This window comes from Lutra lutra, chromosome 4 (genome assembly GCF_902655055.1).
Source record: "Lutra lutra chromosome 4, mLutLut1.2, whole genome shotgun sequence".
In the NCBI taxonomy this organism is placed as follows: Eukaryota; Metazoa; Chordata; class Mammalia; order Carnivora; family Mustelidae; genus Lutra; species Lutra lutra.
Genome location: NC_062281.1, coordinates 24513514 through 24534465, shown reverse-complemented (window position 1 = coordinate 24534465; position 20952 = coordinate 24513514). Strand labels below are relative to the sequence as shown.

The window sequence follows — 20952 nt, the reverse complement described above, 5'->3', positions numbered from 1 at the left end:
AGGAGACTGACAAAAAAGACAACATTGAATTCTCTTCCTTTTCTGCCTTCCTACAATTTGGTATCAAGACCCCCTACTAACAGAAAAATTAACACTGTGCATGGCTTGGATCCTGGTTTAACTATCTTAGAGGTGAGCACTGTATCTTAATATTAGTTCTAAACTTAAATTTAATGATTTTTACTCTCACTTAGTCCCTGAAATTGAACATCTCATCACTTACATAAATCATAACAAGGAAGAAAAATAAGTAAGTAAATAAGCTTTTAAAAATGTTTCAGTATCAGACAACCATAAAAATTTCATAAAAATTTTATTGTTTCCACATGGTCATATTTTCAACTAACATATATATATATACACATACTAAATTTACTTCCTACACTTATACATAAGCTCTTTATCCAAAATGCTGATTTTGTACAAATTATTCTAATTTGTTTAATCTAAGCCATAAAATGTGAACTGCTGGTGGCAGTAACCATTTTATATTACTAGTCCCCACATTTATGAAAGTCACTATGAAAGCATATTATACACACTATATTTCATCCTCATGACTATTGATACCATTTCCCTTATATAACATATGAGGAAAATTGAAGATTAAATATGCAGTCCAATGTTAAGTAGCAGATAAGTTGCATAACCAGAATTTAAACAAAAATCTGTCTGGCTTTCAACTCCCATGACCTTTTCATTTTGCAATTCCTCCTTTCCTACTTTATGGACTGTATTTCTCATCTGTCATTTCCACAAGCGATTACACATTACATATGATCTGAACCTTATCTCTAGGGGTTACATAAGAGCTCCCTTCATGGTCTTTGAATAAGACCTTTACTGAATTACATAAGTATTGACTTTTATGAGGGGAAAATGTTTGTATCTACTGGCATTTGGAATTTCCCAATTTCTACATAACTAAGAAAGAACTTGGGAAAATAATGAGGAGAATTTGGAATTTCCCAATGAGTTCTTTTACTCTATTGGTAACTAAAGATAATTCAGCTACTGCTTGGATTTTTTCAGAGGGAGGAGATCAATACCTTACAGGCAATTCATCCAATAAGGTGAATTTCTAGATTTTAAAGAAACTATTCCTATGGAACGAATAGTATATATACTTTTATGATTCCAAAGCCTCAATTTTACTCTGTTCTTCTCACTTGAACTTCAGAACTGTATATCCAGACATCCAACTGATCCCTCTATATGCTTAGATTGTTTAGGCGCAACGAAAACTCAGCATATTTCAAAGTAAATCCATTTTCTTTCTCCATACCTGCTTTTTCTAGTGCTTCCTAACTCAGGAAACATTTTTCCTATCTTCATGAATGGTACCTTTATCCACAGTTTCTCAAGACAAAAATGCTGGGGTTACTGCTCATTTTTCTAAAATGCCAAATCTTATTGATTCTACCAGCTAAAAAACCTTTGACTCTATCTGCTCTCCCTTTTTACTAATACCACCATAAATAATAAATCATTGCTGGTTTTCTCAACCATCTGTTAATTGATTTCCTTTCAAGCTTTTGAAAATCTGTTGAGCACATAAATTTAAACCAAACAGATTGAAACTTGAAGTCAGAGGTCACTGTGACTAGGCCAGGACTCATTCCATGATTATATGATCAACTTCTAGGACATCATGAGAAATCACTAACTGGGATACTATACAAAACCAACAAATCCTAAGAAATGATAAACTGAGTAGATCTTCCAGAAGTACAACTGAGATACTTAGTAGAATGAGACCCCAGAAAATTTGGGTAACTCAGGGAAGGAGTGAGAGGCCTTAAATATTTATATATACTGGGGCACCTGGGTGACTCAGTCAGTTAAGCATCTGCTTTCAGCTCAGGTCATGATCTTCGGGTCCTAGGATCAAGCCCCATATCGGGCTCTCTGCTCAGCGGGGAGTCGGCCTCTCCCACTCTCTCTGATCCTCTTCCCTGCTTGGGCACTCACTCACTCTCTCTCTCTGTCTGTCTCAAATAAATAAAATCGTAAATGTGGACTCTGAGAAACAAACTGAGGGTTTTGGAGGAGAGGGGTATGGGGAATTGGGTGAGACTGGTGGTGGATATTATGGAGGGCACGTATTGCATGGAGCACTGGGTGTGGTGCATAAACAATGAATTTTGGAACACTGAAATAAAATAAAATTTAAAAAATAATATATTTGATAAAATAAAAAATACATATATATAAATAAAAATATATGTATATACTCTGAATTTTTTTAATGAAGGTAATAAAGACTTGAATATGTAAATAATAATAATAATAACAATAGTAATATATTAAATGTTCTATAAGTCATTATTATATTCCTAGTTACTGAACCAGGGGAAATCATTTAAATTTAAATTTAAATAATTTTCATTATGCTTAGATAACTATCCCATATTTACCACAACAGCCTACCTTTAGGCTGCTCCTGATATAATAAAAAATAAACTACTATGTTTTTATTTCTTTATTTATTTTTAAAGATTTTATTTATTTATTTGACAGACAGAGATCACAAATAGGCAGAGAGGCAGGGAAGCAGGCTCCCAGCTGAGCAGAAAGCCCGATGCAGGGCTGGATCCCAGGACCCTGAGACCATGATCTGAGCCGAAGGCAGAGGCTTTAACCCACTGAGTCACCCAGGCACCCCCAAAACTACTATGTTTTTAATACTTATAGTAGAGGCTTCTTTTCTTTATGGCCAACCCAATCTTTAACCAATATACCTATATTGGTGCCCTTATTTTTCCCCTGTGTGAAGTTATTTTCTTCTTATCTAAAGCATTTAATCTCACTTAATATAAATTAACTATTCTCAATTTTCCAATGCCCTACTATTATTTAGTCTACCTTAATTTAAATGTCATATCACACCCATCATATCTTATTATGTTTTCAAAATTTTTAAATATTAATTTCTGAGACTGAGATATGAGACAAAGTAAAATAACCAGGAAAATATATGAAAAATAAAAAAATAGAGGAATATACAGCACAATTCCTGGGGAATTTTCCAGTACAATAAATTAAATAATATGCCAATCTACTTTGTGTAGGGTTACTTAATGCGAGAAATGAACAGTCAGTATGTACTTGAAATTTTCCTATCTTGTATTCACCCAATATCAGCTGAATCCAATCTAGCAACCAATTATTTTGTAGTATTTACTAAATATATATTTAAGCCTATTCATATGGGAAACTCTTCCATTTGATTTGCAAAGAACAAAACATGCACAATCTAGGACAAAGTTCTATCAAATACAATTCTGTTTGAGTTACATTTCTCTCTCCCAAGGAAGCATATTCTTTCATTCATCTCTTTTTAACGTGATTAAACAAATACTGCTACAGGATTTCGTGGCTGCATTTTTAAAAAGTCTATTAATTTTAACTGAAATCAAAATAAGTCAATCCATCTTCACCAGAGCCATTATTCTCATCCCACTCCTGCCAGAATAAGTCTTTGTCCCTAAGAGTACAATGGAAGAAAGGACTTCACAAATATGAAAATTAATTATGCCTAAAGGCCACCACACTGCACAACTCTAGAGGGCACCATTCATAGAGAATAGCCCTGCTAGGGTTCCAAACACACCATTCTTTCCTATAATATCTTTCCTATAAATCTGCTAGGAAGAATTCCACAATTGACTTTTCTGTCTCACCATAGGTGGATGTCTTCAGTGGCAGAGGTCATGTCTTTATCTTAGTATCATCATTGTTATGGTACACTGGTTGGCACAGACTATAGAAAGAAAGATGAAAGATAATTCTCTGAACTGAACCAAACTTCTATATTTCAAAACATCACCAGAAAGCTAGTTTGGAGATCCTAGCTAGCATCAATATCTTTTATCTGATAAAGTTGATCAGGACCTAACCCACCACGTTAGTATGTAAATACATGGAGTTTGGATAAAGGAAGGGAAGAGTTGCCAAACTTGCATTGGAGCTGGGAATCCATGGATTCAGGTGGTCTGAGCTGAACCTCCTTCACATCCTTAATCACACAGAGTCAGTCAGCATTCCAGTTAACTTTCCCTAAAATAGTTAATTCATACCTCAAATTTGTACACCAAGTCACCATATAGTTTTAAGTTTTCAGTTCTAATCCTCTCATTTTTTTCAGTTTTAGTTGCAATTTATCAGCTGCCCACATAAGAAAGTCCCTCCACTCCTACATTACTAAAACTCAAGCAGCGTTTCAAATTGGTAGCACCTGTGTGACAGCTGAGGGTGAAAAATACTACCATATGATCTGTACAGTAATTTTAGGGAAAGAAATCATTGGTCTTGTTTCTGACTTGATTTCTGAAAGGGCACTGAGGTTAAAAATAGGGAATATTGTTTATTAAAATATTCACCTTTACTGCTGTAGATAATGTCATAGTTTTTTGTTTATTTTATTTATTTATTTTTTATTTGAGAGAGAGAGAGACCATGTAAGTGGGGAGCAGGAGCAGAAGGAGATGGAGAGAGAGAATCCTAAGTGGGCTCCATACCCAGCATGGTGCCCAACAAGGAGATTGATCCCACAACCCCGAGATCATGTCCTAAGCTGAAACCAAGAGTCGACTCTCAACCAACTGAGCCACTCAGGTACCCCCGATAATGTCACAATTTTACATCTTTCTGCTCTCCCCACAACTGAGAAAACGTTGCCCATCCATTGCTTCAGTATAGGAAGCAACCAAAACAATACTTTAGAGAGTGTTTTCTCCTAGAATTGAGAGGAGAAGGGGGACTCTGTAGATTCAGACCTAAGCAATACAAAGTTTCAAAGTTCAAAGTTCTATGAAATTATGGTGCCACAACTGGAAAAGACTGGTAGCCACACTTTGACTGCTCTGGAGAGCAAGGGTATATGAGAGTTTCTTATCATTAGGAACCATCAGATGAGAAGTTCACTTTAAACTTATAATCCCAACAGAGTGAGAGGGTTGCCAGTCACCCACATGGTTAAGAAAGAATCATACACAACAAACCAGAAGAGATATAGGTAAATGTTCTCAGTTAAGAAATATTTAAGAAATCCCCAGAAAAATCTATGAAAATTCCACCTTTGAATAGCCATCAACCCTAGAAAACCCAAATGCTGGATCATAACAGTATCTGTCAATCAAGAACATTCTGCCTTACCTCTCTTTGCCTTTAATCTTAAACTCAGAGGAACCAAAAGACAGCCTAGGATGGAATGGGGAAATAGGTAAGAGGAGACACAGAGAGGGAGAAATAATGTCATCCATAACCCTCTATCCTAGCATCCTGCCTAATACAAAGCAGAGCTTGGGGAGGGTTAAGTATTAGGTTTAAGAATAGTTCATGATACTGAGTTTTATATGGTTTGGACATTTACTGGAGTGAGATTACATGTTTGTCCAGCATTTACTGAAATTTTATGATTGGAAAATCACCAAAAAAATGTAATTGAACATGCTTTAAATTTCTCCCAAGATACTGAAAAGTATTTGCTCCCCTGAGAAAGCCTGAATAGGTCTTGAAAAAAAAAATAATGTTTTTGTTTTTTTCACGTTTCCTGTCAATTTATATTCCTTCAACTTAATGATTTCAGTAATAGTGATGTTTAAGGCATAGCGATATCCAAGAATGAGGTCCTCCTGAGGAACTAGAAGTGGACCTATATAACTGAAACCTTTATAAAATTTGTCAAGGTTCAAAATTAAAGTATGCCTTTTATTGGGCTCTGATATGTCTGGAAATATCTAGAAATCTAGACTAGCCTCACAAAGGATCCATATCTGTTCATAGAATGCACTATTATTTCCCTACCTACCATATGCCAATGGATCCTCTACACAGAATCCAATTTTTGCAGATATCCATCCCTCCTGAACATACCCCTATATTCACTGACAGCTGAACACCTCCCAAATTCCAGGTAAGCCCAAGCTAATGAGGGAAATCTAATTTCCTTGCCCATTACGGTTTAAGTTACCTAATTTGCTATGGGTTGTAAGGAATGGCCTTTTAGAGGAAAGAGTTCTGAGGGATATTTTCAGAATCTTGATCTTGTTGTCTATGAATACAGAAAACTGATTATCTTAACTCTCTGCTAGTGGTGACCCATGCAAAATATTAGCTATTAACTCGGCTCAGATAACCTTTTGGCTTACTTTAAGTCTAGGGGTGACCATTTCTCTTCATGTAGTTGACATATTTTATATTACTGTTGCCAGATCAATTATTCCCAATCTAAGAATGAGAAGACATGAAAGATGATGGAGAATGATCTCTCCCACCAGTATCAAAAAAGTTGCTCCTTTAAAGTGGTCCAGAAGCAGGCCATAGGAGATTGGCAGGGAGCCCTGTAAAATTTGTATTGACTATGTAACAACAACCATGGTTCAAAAAATGTACACTGAAGTCAGATGGCCAAATATTCTCTTTCCATTTGGGAAAACTATTTGGGAAAAATTCTGCAAGCTGGGAAAGTATTATTTCAAGTTATGGAAGTCAACCAGTCATTGGCTATTCTCTACACTGGTGGACATAATTTTTGAATGGACTTTGACAAAGGTGATATCTATGGCCACAGATTGGTGGTCCAGAAAGCCAAACCAAAGCCTTCAGCAATGTTCCCAAGACTCTTTCAGCTGCCAAGTATAGGAGAGTAGAAAACTAATATATTCATTCATTCTAAGTTAGGGATATATTAGACAAGTGAGATTAAAAGAGAATGAGGATAGGGCACCTAGGTGGCTCAGTCAGTTAAGCAACTAACTCTTGATTTCAGCTCAGGTCACGATCTCAGGGTCGTGAGATGGATCCCTGAATCAGGCTCTGTGCTCTGCATGGAGGATCCATGAGTTTCTCTCTCTCCTTTTCCCTCTGCCTCTTCCCCAGCTTTCATTCTGTCTCCCTCTCTCTCTCAATAAATAAAATCTTGAAAGAAAGGAAGGAAGGAAGGAAGAAAGGAAGGAAGGAAGGAAGGAAGAGAGAGGTGACAAAGTTTAGTCTTGTAAACAATAGTGAGCATGAATAATGGCTCATGTGTTTAGATTGAAACAGTTTAGACTGTTCCAAATAAGGAACAGGGACAGAACTTAAGGAGAAGAACAGGTCTTCATGAGAAAGGAAAACTGGGAATAACTGAATGGAAGAACTAAATGAATGTGCTTTGATTCTTAATTTTTTTGTAAATTTAATATTAGAATGTGGGAAATTAGGACACCTGGATGGCTTGGGTCATGATCCCAGGACCCTGGGATTGAACCCATCGCCAGGCTCTCTGCTCAGGGGGAAGTCTGCTTCTCCCTCTCCCTCTGCACCTCCCCTCAGCACCGCTCATGCTCTCTATCTCAAATAAATAAATAAAATCTTTTTTTAAAATGAGGGAAATTTTTGTTTATTGTATACAGATTCCTATATGCTTACATTACAGAAAATCATCTTAATACAATTTAATGGGTTCATTTTTACTTTATGTACCATAAACTCTGATAAGTGATGGTTTCAGGTTCACACCAGAAGAAGAACAGAACATTTAGAAAGCACAGTTGGATATACATACAGAATGGGAGGAAATTCTGACCAGTTATCAATCACTTGGGTACTCCCTCATGAAGATAATAATGGCCACCATTATTCACATTTTTAGGAAGAAATGTCACAATTCTTCATGTGTCTTCTAAGTCTGAATTCACACTCACAGGTGAGCAATGGCACAGATTTTACCCAAGTGCAGTGAACATATACATGTATACAGCTGAAAACCTAAAAATCCCTAGTTAGGGGATACAAATTTCCAGACTAATTTATTTGGCTCCTGTTTACTTCTATTGTTAAGCCACTATTTCATTTTATTTTAGATATTTTCCTTTAAAATTCAATGATGCTAGCAAAATCATTACTGAAGATGGATTTATTTTTTAACCAAAAAATAATTTTCTTGATAGCAGAGACTGAGTATATTCGAACCTGTCTCTTCAGTATCTTACACTTAGTGGGTGCATGGTAAATGCGTACTGAACGTTTGATAAATAAATAAACACATAAATATTTATTTGATTTAGAGTTATTATACCTTTCAGTACTCTCACCTTTGTTAAGGTAAATTATTTTTCTCAACAGAATAATAGAAAACTAATTTTTGTGCTAATAGCTCCTTAGCTTTAGCATACATAAGAGAACCTGAATTAACTAGGGTATATTTTCAGTATTTGCTACTTCTACATCAGAAAATCATGCTTGGGGCGTCTGGGTGGCTCAGTGGGTTAAAGCCTCTGTCTTAGGCTCAGGTCATGATCCCAGCTTCTTAGGATCAAGTCCCACATCGGGCTCTCTGCTCAGCAGGGAGCCTGCTTCCCCTCTCTCTCTGCCTGCTTCTCTGCCTACTTGTGATCTCTCTTTCTGTCAAATAAATAAATAAAATCTTCAAAAAAAATCATACTTGTATTCTTGCTTCCAGTAAAATAATGCAAATATTAAATATGCAAACTACATCAAGAAAATCTCAAATGGTACAAACTGAGAGTAGTGAGCTCTCGAATATATTTTCCCTGCATATTGAGAAGACTAATACCTGCCACTTTATTAATTTACAGAAATGTTTCTAGATGAGAAAATAGGTGTGAAGCATTTGAGAAAGGTGATATACAACCACAAAGTTTCATTATAATATTCAAGCTGGTATTTTGATTTTTGTGTCTCTAGAAATTCTGTTTCTTCTGTAACAGATCCTTGAATAATTTCCCAAGGATTGCTACACACTCATTCTCACGTATCAGATCTAATGGCCCATATGCTCCTTAGGAAACATTAGCACTTTCCTACAGAAATACTCACTAACACATGATGCAAACTTCTGTAGCATTAGTTTGCAGGTGGAAAATATGTTATAAAGACATATGAGCCTGTTTTTAAAACATTTTAAAGTGATTTTTTAATTTTAATCATTTTTAAGTTATTTTGTTCTTTATGTGGGAAGACAAAACATTCTTGTACACTTCAGAGGCAAAAGAGCACAAAAATTTAATTTAACTCCCCCTCAGAATTTAAAAGGAATTTGAAAAACATATAATTCTCACAAGCAGGTGATAATCCCAGTTTTCCCATAAAAATCAGTTCTCAGAATAATAGACTGCATTTGTAATTGTCCCTCCATCTCTTGGAAAACTAGGGCCACTGGAGGAAGAACATTTGGCTCAGGGACACTGACACAAGTAAATATAATGCTAACAATGATAATTGAAAAAGATGATGCAAGAGTTTTCTCTGGGGTTTTTCTAAGTGCTTTGCATGTGTTGCCCCACTTATTTTCAAGGCAATTCTATGGTGTGATGTTCCCATTTTATAGCCCAGGAACTAAACTTGAGAAAGGTTATAGCTTGCCCAAATTTACTTAAGTAGTAGCTAGAAGAGCTGCCATTTGAAACCACCCTGGTAGACTAAAGCTTGGGCTCTGTCGCTCTGCAGTATTGATTGCGGCTTTTTTTTTTTTTTTTTAATGTCAATGCAGAATTCTTCAACTTACAGAATAAGAGGATGTTGTTAGGTAAATTACATGTTTGTCATATTAAAAAATTTCTGCGGGGCCCCTGGGTGGCTCAGTGGGTCAAAGCCTCTGCCTTCGGCTCGGGTCATGATCCCAGGGTCCTGGGATTGAGCCCCGCATCGGGCTCTCTGCTCAGCAGGGAGCCTGCTTCCCTTCCTCTCTGCCTGCCTCTCTGTCTACCTGTGATCTCTGTCTGTCAAATAAATAAATATTTTTTAAAAATTTAAATATTAAATATTAATATTTAATAAATATTAATAATAAATAAATAATAAATAATAAATAAAAATTTAAATATTAAATATTTTAAAAAAGAGAAGAAGAAGAAGAAGAAGAAGAGGGGGAGGAGTCAAGATGGCAGAGAAGTAGCAGGCTGAGACTACTTCAGGTAGCAGGAGATCAGCTAGATAGCTTATCTAAAGATTACAAACACCTACAAATCCAACGGGAGATCAAAGAAGAAGAACAGCAATTCTAGAAACAGAAAATCAACCACTTTCTGCAAGGTAGGACTGGCGGAGAAGTGAATCCAAAGCGACGGGAAGATAGACTGCGGGGGGAGGGGCCGGCTCCCGGCGAGCGGCGGAGCAACGGAGCACAAAATCGGGACTTTTAAAAGTCTGTTCCACTGAGGGACATCACTCCAGAGGCTTAACCGGCGTGAAGCCCACGCGGGGTCAGCGTGGCCTCAGGTCCCGCAGGGTCACAGAAGGATCGGGGGTGTCAGAGTGTCGCAGAGCTCACAGGTATTAGAATGGGGAAGCCGGCTACAGAGACAGAGCCGAGGAGTGACTCTCAGCTCGGGGTTACCTTGAATCGGTCGCAGGCTCGGTCAGCTCGGAGCGTGGCCGGAGGCCAGGGTGGCGGGAGTTATTGGTCGCTGTTCTCTGGGGGCGCACTGAGGAGTGGGGCCCCGGGCTCTCGACTCCTCCGGGCTGGAGACCGGGAGGTCACCATCTTCATTCCCGTCTTCCAGAGCTCTACGGAAAGCGCTCAGGGAACAAAAGCTCCCGAAAGCAAACCCGAGCGGATTACTCAGCCCGGCCCGGGTCAGGGCGGTGCAACTCCGCCTGGGGCAAAGACGCTTGAGAATCACTAAAACAGGCCCCTCCCACAGAAGATCAGCAGGAAACCCAGCCAGGACCAAGTTCACCTACCAAGGAGTGTAGTTTCAATACCAAGGAGAGCAGTGGAATTCCAGAGGAGGAGAAAGCAAAGCACAGAACTCATGGCTTTCTCCCCATGATTCTTTAGCCTTGCAGTTAAATTAATTTTTTTTCTTTTCTTTTTCAATTTTTTTCTTCTTCTGCTAAATTTTTTTTAACTTTTACCCATTTCTTTTTTAACATTTTTTAACTAGTTTATATAATATATATATTTTTTTTTCCATTTTATACTTTTTCTTTATTGGTTTTCTTTTTTTAATTTTTTTTTCTTTCTTTCTGAACCTCTTTTTATCCCCTTTCTCCCCCCCATGATTTGGGATCTCTTCTGATTTGGCTAAAGCATATTTTCCTGGGGTTGTTGCCACCCTTTTAGTATTTTACTTGCTCCTTCATATACTCTTATCTGGAAAAAATGACAAGGCGGAAAAATTCACCACAAAAAAAAGAACAAGAGGCAGTACCAAAGGCTAGGGACCTAATCAATACAGACATTGGTAATATGTCAGATCCAGAGTTCAGAATGACGATTCTCAAGGTTCTAGCCGGGCTCGAAAAAGGCATGGAAGATATTAGAGAAACCCTCTCGGGAGATATAAAAGCCCTTTCTGGAGAAATAAAAGAACTAAAATCTAACAAAGTTGAAATCAAAAAAGCTATTAATGAGGTGCAAACAAAAATGGAGGCTCTGACGGCTAGGATAAATGAGGCAGAAGAAACAATTAGCGATATAGAGGACCAAATGACAGAGAATAAAGAAGCTGAGAAAAAAAGAGGGACAAACAGCTACTGGATCACGAGGGGAGAATTCGAGAGATAAGTGACACCATAAGGCGAAACGACATTAGAATAATTGGGATTCCAGAAGAAGAGGAAACAGAGAGGGGAGCAGAAGGTATATTGGAGAGAATTATTGGAGAGAATTTCCCCAATATGGCAAAGGGAACAAGCATCAAAATCCAGGAGGTTCAGAGAACCCCCCTCAAGATCAATAAGAATAGGTCCACACCCCGTCACCTAATAGTAAAATTGACAAGTCTTAGTGACAAAGAGAAGCTCCTGAAAGCAGCCAGGGAAAAGAAGTCTGTAACATACAATGGTAAAAATATTAGATTGGCAGCAGACTTATCCACAGAGACCTGGCAGGCCAGAAAGAGCTGGCATGATATATTCAGAGTACTAAACGAGAAAAACATGCAGCCAAGAATACTATATCCAGCTAGGCTATCATTGAAAATAGAAGGAGAGATTAAAAGCTTCCAGGACAAACAAAAACTGAAAGGATTTGCAAATACCAAACCAGCTCTACAGGAAATATTGAAAGAGGTCCTCTAAGCAAAGAGAGACCCTAAAAGAAGTAGATCAGAAAGAAACAGAGACAATATACAATAACAGTCACCTTACAGGCAATACAATGGCATTAAATTCATATCTCTCAATACTCACCCTGAATGTTAATGGGCTAAATGCCCCAATCAAAAGACACAGGGTATCAGAATGGATAAAAAAACAAAACCCATCTATATGTTGCCTACAAGAAACTCATCTTAAACCTGAAGACACCTCCAGATTTAAAGTGAGGGGGTGGAAAAGAATTTACCATGCTAATGGACATGAGAAGAAAGAAGGAGTGGCAATCCTTATATCAGATCAATTAGATTTTAAGCCAAAGACTACAATAAGAGATGAGGAAGGACACTATATCATACTCAAAGGAACTATCCAACAAGAAGATCTAACAATTTTAAATATCTATGCCCCTAACGTGGGAGCAGCCAACTATATAAACCAATTAATAACAAAATCAAAGAAACATATCGACAATAATACAATAATAGTAGGGGACTTTAACACTCCCCTCACTGAAATGGACAGATCAACCAAGCAAAAGATCAACAAGGAAATCAAGGCCTTAAATGACACACTGGACCAGATGGACATCACAGATATATTCAGAACTTTTCATCCCAAAGCAACAGAATACACATTCTTCTCTAGTGCACATGGAACATTCTCCAGAATAGATCACATTCTTGGTCCTAAATCAGGTCTCAACTGTTATCAAAAGATTGGGATCATTCCCTGCATATTTTCAGACCACAATGCTCTGAAGCTAGAACTCAATCACAAGAGGAAATTTGGAAAGAACCCAAATACATGGAGACTAAACAGCATCCTTCTAAAGAATGAATGGGTCAACCAGGAAATTAAAGAAGAATTGAAAAAATTCATGGAAACAAATGATAATGAAAACACAACGGTTCAAAATCTGTGGGACACAACAAAGGCAGTCCTGAGAGGAAAATATATAGCGGTACAAGCCTTTCTCAAGAAACAAGAAAGGTCTCAGGTACACAACCTAACCCTACACCTAAAGGAGCTGGAGAAAGAACAAGAAAGAAACCCTAAACCCAGCAGGAGAAGAGAAATCATAAAAATCAGAGCAGAAATCAATGAAATAGAAACCAAAAAAACAATAGAACAAATCAACGAAACTAGGAGCTGGTTCTTTGAAAGAATTAATAAGATTGATAAACCCCTGGCCAGACATATCAAAAAGAAAAGAGAAAGGACCCAAATAAATAAAATCATGAATGAAAGAGGAGAGATCACAACGAACACCAAAGAAATACAGACAATTATAAGAACATACTATGAGCAACTCTACGCCAACAAATTTGACAATCTGGAAGAAATGGATGCATTCCTAGAGACATATAAACTACCACAACTGAACCAGGAAGAAATAGAAAGCCTCAACAGACCCATAACCAGTAAGGAGATTGAAACAGTCATCAAAAATCTCCAAACAAACAAAAGCCCAGGGCCAGATGGCTTCCCGGGGGAATTCTACCAAACATTTAAAGAAGAACTAATTCCTATTCTCCTGAAACTGTTCCAAAAAATAGAAATGGAAGGAAAACTTCCAAACTCATTTTATGAGGCCAGCATCACCTTGATCCCCAAACCAGACAAGGATCCCATCCAAAAAGAGAACTACAGACCAATATCCTTGATGAACACAGATGCGAAAATTCTCACCAAAATACTAGCCAATAGGATTCAACAGTACATGAAAAGGATTATTCACCACGACCAAGTGGGATTTATTCCAGCGCTGCAAGGTTGGTTCAACATCCGCAAATCAATCAATGTGATACAACACATTAATAAAAGAAAGAACAAGAACCATATGATACTCTCCATAGATGCTGAAAAGCATTTGACAAAGTACAGCATCCCTTCCTGATCAAAACTCTTCAAAGTGTAGGGATAGAGGGCACATACCTCAATATTATCAAAGCCATCTATGAAAAACCCACCGCAAATATCATTCTCAATGGAGAAAAACTGAAAGCTTTTCCGCTAAGGTCAGGAACACGGCAGGGATGTCCGTTATCACTACTGCTATTCAACATAGTACTAAAAGTCCTAGCCTCAGCAATCAGACAACAAAAGGAAATTAAAGGCATCCAAATCGGCAAAGAAGAAGTCAAACTATCACTCTTCGCAGATGATATGATACTATATGTGGAAAACCCAAAAGACTCCACTCCAAAACTGCTAGAACTTGTACAGGAATTCAGTAAAGTGTCAGGATATAAAATCAATGCACAGAAATCAGTTGCATTTCTCTACACCAACAACAAGACAGAAGAAAGAGAAATTAAGGAGTCCATCCCATTTACAATTGCACCCAAAACTATAAGATACCTAGGAATAAACCTAACCAAAGAGACTAAGAATCTATACTCAGAAAACTATAAAGTACTCATGAAAGAAATTGAGGAAGACACAAAGAAATGGAAAAATGTTCCATGCTCCTGGATTGGAAGAATAAATATTGTGAAAATGTCTATGCTACCTAAAGCAATCTACACATTTAATGCAATTCCTATCAAAGTACCATCCATTTTTTTCAAAGAAATGGAACAAATAATCCTAAAATTTATATGGAACCAGAAAAGACCTCGAATAGCCAAAGGAATATTGAAAAAGAAAGCCAAAGTTGGTGGCATCACAATCCCGGACTTCAAGCACTATTACAAAGCTGTCATCATCAAGACAACATGGTACTGGCACAAAAACAGACACATAGATCAATGGAACAGAATAGAGAGCCCAGAAATAGACCCTCAACTCTATGGTCAACTCATCTTCGACAAAGCAGGAAAGAATGTCCAGTGGAAAAAAGACAGCCTCTTCAATAAATGGTGTTGGGAAAATTGGACAGCCACATGCAGAAAAATGAAATTGGATCATTTCCTTACACCACACACGAAAATAGACTCAAAATGGATGAAGGATCTCAATGTGAGAAAGGAATCCAACAAAATCCTTGAGGAGAACACAGGCAACAACCTCTTCGACGTCAGCCACAGCAACATCTTCCTAGGAACATCGCCAAAAGCAAGGGAAGCAAGGGCAAAAATGAACTATTGGGATTTTATCAAGATCAAAAGCTTTTGCACAGCAAAGGAAACAGTTAACAAAACCAAAAGACAACTGACAGAATGGGAGAAGATATTTGCAAATGACATATCAGATAAAGGGCTAGTGTCCAAAATCTATAAAGAACTTAGCAAACTCAACACCCAAAGAACAAATAATCCAATCAAGAAATGGGCAGAGGACATGAACAGACATTTCTGCAAAGAAGACATCCAGATGGCCAACAGACACATGAAAAAGTGCTCCACATCACTCGGCATCAGGGAAATACAAATCAAAACCACAATGAGATATCACCTCACACCAGTCAGAATGGCTAAAATTAACAAGTCAGGAAATGACAGATGCTGGCGAGCATGCGGAGAAAGGGGAACCCTCCTACACTGTTGGTGGGAATGCAAGCTGGTGCAACCACTCTGGAAAACAGCATGGAGGTTCCTCAAAATGTTGAAAATAGAACTACCCTATGACCCAGCAATTGCACTGCTGGGTATTTACCCTAAAGATACAAACGTAGTGATCCGAAGGGGCACGTGCACCCGAATGTTTATAGCAGCAATGTCTACAATAGCCAAACTATGGAAAGAACCTAGATGTCCATCAACAGACGAATGGATAAAGAAGATGTGGTATATATACACAATGGAATACTATGCAGCCATCAAAAGAAATGAAATCTTGCCATTTGCGACGACGTGGATGGAACTAGAGGGTATCATGCTTAGCGAAATAAATCAATCGGAGAAAGACAACTATCATATGATCTCCCTGATATGAGGGAGAGGAGATGCAACATGGGGGGTTAAGGGGGTAGGAGAAGAGTAAATGAAACAAGATGGAATTGGGAGGGAGACAAACCATAAGTGACTCTTAATCTCACAAAACAAACTGAGGGTTGATGGGGGGAGGGGTGTTGGGAGGGGGATGGGATTATGGACACTGGGGAGGGTATGTGCTATGGTGAGTGCCGTGAAGTGTGTAAACCTGGTGATTCACAGACCTGTACCCCTGGGGATAAAAATATATGTTTATAAAAAATAAAATTAATTTAAAAAAAAAAAGAAGAAGAAGAAGAGGAGGAGGAAGAGGAGGAGGAAGAGGAGGAAGAATAAGAATAAGAGGAAGAAGAAGAAGAAGAAGAAGAAGAAGAAGAAGAAGAAGAAGAAGAAGAAGAAGAAGAAGAAGAAGAAGAAGGAGAAGAAGAAGAAGGGAGAAGTCCTCTCAGATAAAGTGACACTTTAACAGGCACCTGAAAGAAGACAGGGTAGGAGCCAGGCTGATACAAGGAAAAGAATATTCCAGGTAGAAGAAGTAGCAAGTGCCAGGGTCCAGAAGTTGGGAGCAGGCTTGGTCCACTCATAAAATCTGTAGGAGGTTGTCGGGGCTGGAACAGAGCTAGGTGGGCTTGAAGGAAGTGGTGGAAGAGAGGTAGCAATAGGACGCTATGACAACGGGGACAGTGTGAGGAGGAGGAGATCAGATTTTATAGGGCCATAAGGGTCACAGTCAGGTCTCTGAATTTTTCACCAGTGTGAAACAGGAAGCCATTAAATTTTGAGTGGGGGGCAGATATGATCTGACTTCTGCATGAAAAGGATCACCCTGGAAACTAAGTCACAACAGTCTGTAGACCAGCCAAGAGTGGAAATAGAGGAGTTAGGAAGCAACTTCAAGGATGCTATCAGGAAATGGGGGGACTCAGTTGAGGGAACAGCTGTGGAAGGTGAGAAGCCCTCAGATGGTGGAAACATCTGAAGGCAAGAATGATAAGGTACAATGACAGCTTGGATGTGAGCTGTGACAGAAAGAAAGGAATCAAAGGTGACCAAGGTTTTTGACATGAGTAACTGAAAAGTGGATTTGCTACCTCTGAGATGGAACAGATTAGGAGAAGAGGAGGTAGAAGATAAAGAGAAATTCAAGTTCAGTTTTGAATTTGTTAACTTGGAGGGTTTATTAGATATCCAAGTAGCAGTGAATATACAAGTTCAAAAAGCAGGTGAGCAGCCCATCCTAGAGATATGAAATTTGGAGCCATTGGCTTTAGACCACTAAGACCCTTAGGTATGAACAAGATCACTTACAGAGTGAATACAGATGGAGAATAGTGACGGTCCAAGGACTGAGCCCTGAGGAACCCAGGAAGATCATAAGGCTGAGAAGGAGAGTCTAGCGAGGTACAGAGGAACCTAGGAAATGGAAGCCATGTGAAGAAAGTGTCTGAAGAAAAATAGAAAGTTATAAACTGTGTCCAATACATCTGATAGATCCTTTTACATAAGGAATGAGAGATGGCCATTGAATATAACATTACATAGACACTTGGTGATCAGTGTTGGGCAGCTTTCACTCACAGGTGGGGAAGAATTTGAACTGGATTGAATTCAGGACAGATTTGAAGGAGATGGGCTGGCAGCATCAAGTATACTTACAGCATGGTGACTGTATTTTCCTAACAAAAACCCAGGATATATGGTTTCATATATCATCTGTTAGGAGTCAGGACATTTAAACTTAAAACTGTTCTGGCAAATCCAAGACCTATACAGTCAGGTTACAATGCAAGTGCATTTACATTTGACTTCCCTTTTATAGAGCAAACCCAGTGTAACTTTATCTTCACAAATCCTCAGTTCCTAAAGACAGCTTGTCACAGCAGGCATCCTATGGTGGATTGATAAATGCCTATCAAAAGCTTTAGTCATTGTATGATTTAGTAGGATATTTCCTGAAGCATAAGGCCAAATACTATTTCTAAATTTAAAATACCCTACATATGATGTTTATGCAAGTGTGCATACTACCACATTTTCTGCCCATGAATAATGCATGTCCTATGCAATTCCAGTCCAAAATAAGAAAAAAATGCTAAACATTTAATAGTCTACATTAAATGCATGAATAAAACTTCTGTGCTTGATACTAAAAGCCTTGAAGTGAAAGGAGGTACTGGGTTAATTCTACACAAATAATAATAATAATAATAATAATAATAATAATAATAAATAAGGACAAATAATTTTTTCCACCTCACTCTTATTGTATTTCTCCTGCCATTCATTTTCATAACTATTCAAATAAGTGACTCTTGCTTTAAAACCATAAGACAAAGTGTTTATTTTTTGAGCACTGGATAATGATTGGGTCATTCTAGACCAATGTTAAATGGCACAGGCAGTGGAAAGTATACACAGTTGGAATCAAGACATGTAAATATGGCTAGTACACATATCACTAATGCTTCTTTACTGCAAACATGTCAGTCAAACTCAGTCCAGTCTAGATCAGATGAGATTGGGTGTGTCCAGGGTGGTATGGCTGTAGACAGTCCAGTCTAGATCATACAAAAATTGTTACTAGAAATTTATATTCAAAAGGAAAATGCAATTTTGACTATTAAACTGTAGGATTGCTTGTGATGATTATTTTATTTTATAGATTTTATTAATTTATTTGACAGAGAGAGAGAGAGAGTGCAAGAGCAGGCAAAATGGCAAGCAGAGGGAGAGGGAGGAGAAGGCTTCCTGATGAGCCAGGAGCCAGAAGTAGGGTTCGAACCCAGGGTCTTGGGATAATGTCCTGAGCTGAAGGCAGACACTTAACCGACTGAGCTACCCAGGTTCCTCTTGTGATGATTATTTTAATGGACTAACTTGTCAGCTGGAGCCCAATATCAAATAGTCCTTGTGCCCACTGCCTCTAGAATGAGCTCTGGATTCAGCTGTCCAGCCCCTAGGGATTGTTGTTACCTTGTGATATACAAACTAGTAACATTGTAGTTATCACCATTTGTGTGTTAGAAATAGTCTTAAGTGAGATAATATACTTTGTGATCAGTCTCCTGCTGTGTCTTCAGACACTTCACTTCCAGTTATTTCCTGTCCTTTGTCTCCAATTTCTTTTTCTCTTCTGTTCAAAGTAATGTAACCTTAATCTGTTCCTTGTCCATACATCCTCCTCTATCTTTTGTTTCCGTCTCCCTTTCAGAGCTGTTTTAGAAGTTCTCTACACATTCCTATTCTCTGCCCTTTCACCTTTCCCTTCATTTTCCATACCATTCTTTACTCTTAATCTTACTTAGGTACTGTTCAACAAGTACCTACAAGTCCAATGCCATCAACAGAAATTTATTAATAATAACCCAACACTCACTTTTTCTCTTATGTTCCTACTTCATAAGTTTTTGACTTATGTGACAGGAAACAGTATGCATCCTGTTGCTCAAACTGTAAACCTTGGAAAATAAACTCAACATCCCCCTTCCTCAACACACTACTATTAATATACCACCAAGTGCTATTGATTCTACCTCTTTGAACTTTTATTCACTTCTCTCTAATGTCAGAGTTATGTTGGAGTTACATATGAGTATACTGAGTTACATACATAACTATGACATTTATATTGAGTTACATCCTCAAACATTTATTGTCTAGATTCTCCCCAAATCCTCCTAACTGGGCTCCTTGCAAGAATTCTTGCCCCTGATCAATGTATTATCTGTTGTGAAGCCTGAGTAATATTTCTAAATGCAATCTGATCATGTCTTCCTCTTAGTGGCTCCCTATTTCCTACTTCCCTATTTCCTTAGAATATAATCTAAATTTCTTGAGATGAAGTTTGGCTTAAAAAGCCAATTTTGATCTAGATGGTACTAATATCTCCACTCTCAATCCTTGCCATGTCCCTCCTATAAGCTGTACACTATGTGTTTGAACAATTATTTTCCCCTCTTTTTCTGGGGGGAGGACATGTACAATATTCTCCCATACCTAGACTTTCACATTTGATTATCTTCCCATGCAACATTACCTTAAATTTGGAACAAGTTTCACATCATGAAATCTTCCTGTAGTCAGTATATAAGAATATGTACCACTTTCTACATTTTGATGATAGTGATCATACATGCTAAGATCCATGTTAATGTATCTATTGGGTTTAAGTTGGGTACCTTAGAATGTTCACAGTGCTTGATGCTTAGTAACCAATTAATTAAAAAGCCTGGGAAAGAACTGTATAAGTGGTTAAGCATTACATAATTGAAAGTAATAATATTACATTACTAAAATTCTTATAAAAGATGGTCATAGGGGCACCTGGGTGGCTCAGTGGGTTAAAGCCTCTGCCTTCGGCTCAGGTCATGATCTCAAGGTCCTGGGATCAAGCCCCGCATCGGGCTCTCTGCTCAGTGGAAAGCCTGCTTCCTCCTCTCTCTCTCTCTCTCTCTCTGCTGGCCTCTGCCTGCATGTGATCTCTGTCAAATAAATAAATAAAATCTTAAAAAAAAAAAAAAAAGATGGTCATAGACAACTTAAATTTCATTAAGGCTATTGTCACATTATTGAATTTATTATTTACATTTATGTTTGAGGAGGAGTAATTATTTACAAACAAGTATGCCTCAGCTTCTCTTCTGGTTTTGTCTGTTAAAATTACAATTATACTGCCATTATATGTAACATTGATTTATAAGATACACAGAATCACACTGCTTTTTTTAAGAATAATCTGAAAATATAGGCTTATTTTGTTTTTTATAATGAGTAATGTAGTGGAGGGCTTCTGTTAAGTTTAATATGTCATTTAAAAAATTCGATAGTAATTCATAAAAACAAAGGAAGAAATCGCAATTTTCAGAAACCCTAAGGCAAATTCTTTTAAAAAGGGAATTATCTGTGGACAAATAATCAACTTCGGTTTCAGTTTGGTAGGGAAAAAATTTCCCTAGTTTGCTTTCCCAAAGAAATTCCTATTCTATATTGCAGCCCCCCAAGTCATTAGTGATTTGGTTCATGATAAAGA

The 20952-nt window shown here is 37.8% G+C and overlaps 1 long non-coding RNA gene across 1 annotated transcript in view; it reads right to left on the bottom strand.

The window, feature by feature from the left end:
• LOC125098105 (uncharacterized) overlaps window positions 1-20952 on the bottom strand; it is a 231376-nt gene that overhangs the window by 5488 nt on the left and 204936 nt on the right. The window lies entirely within an intron of this gene.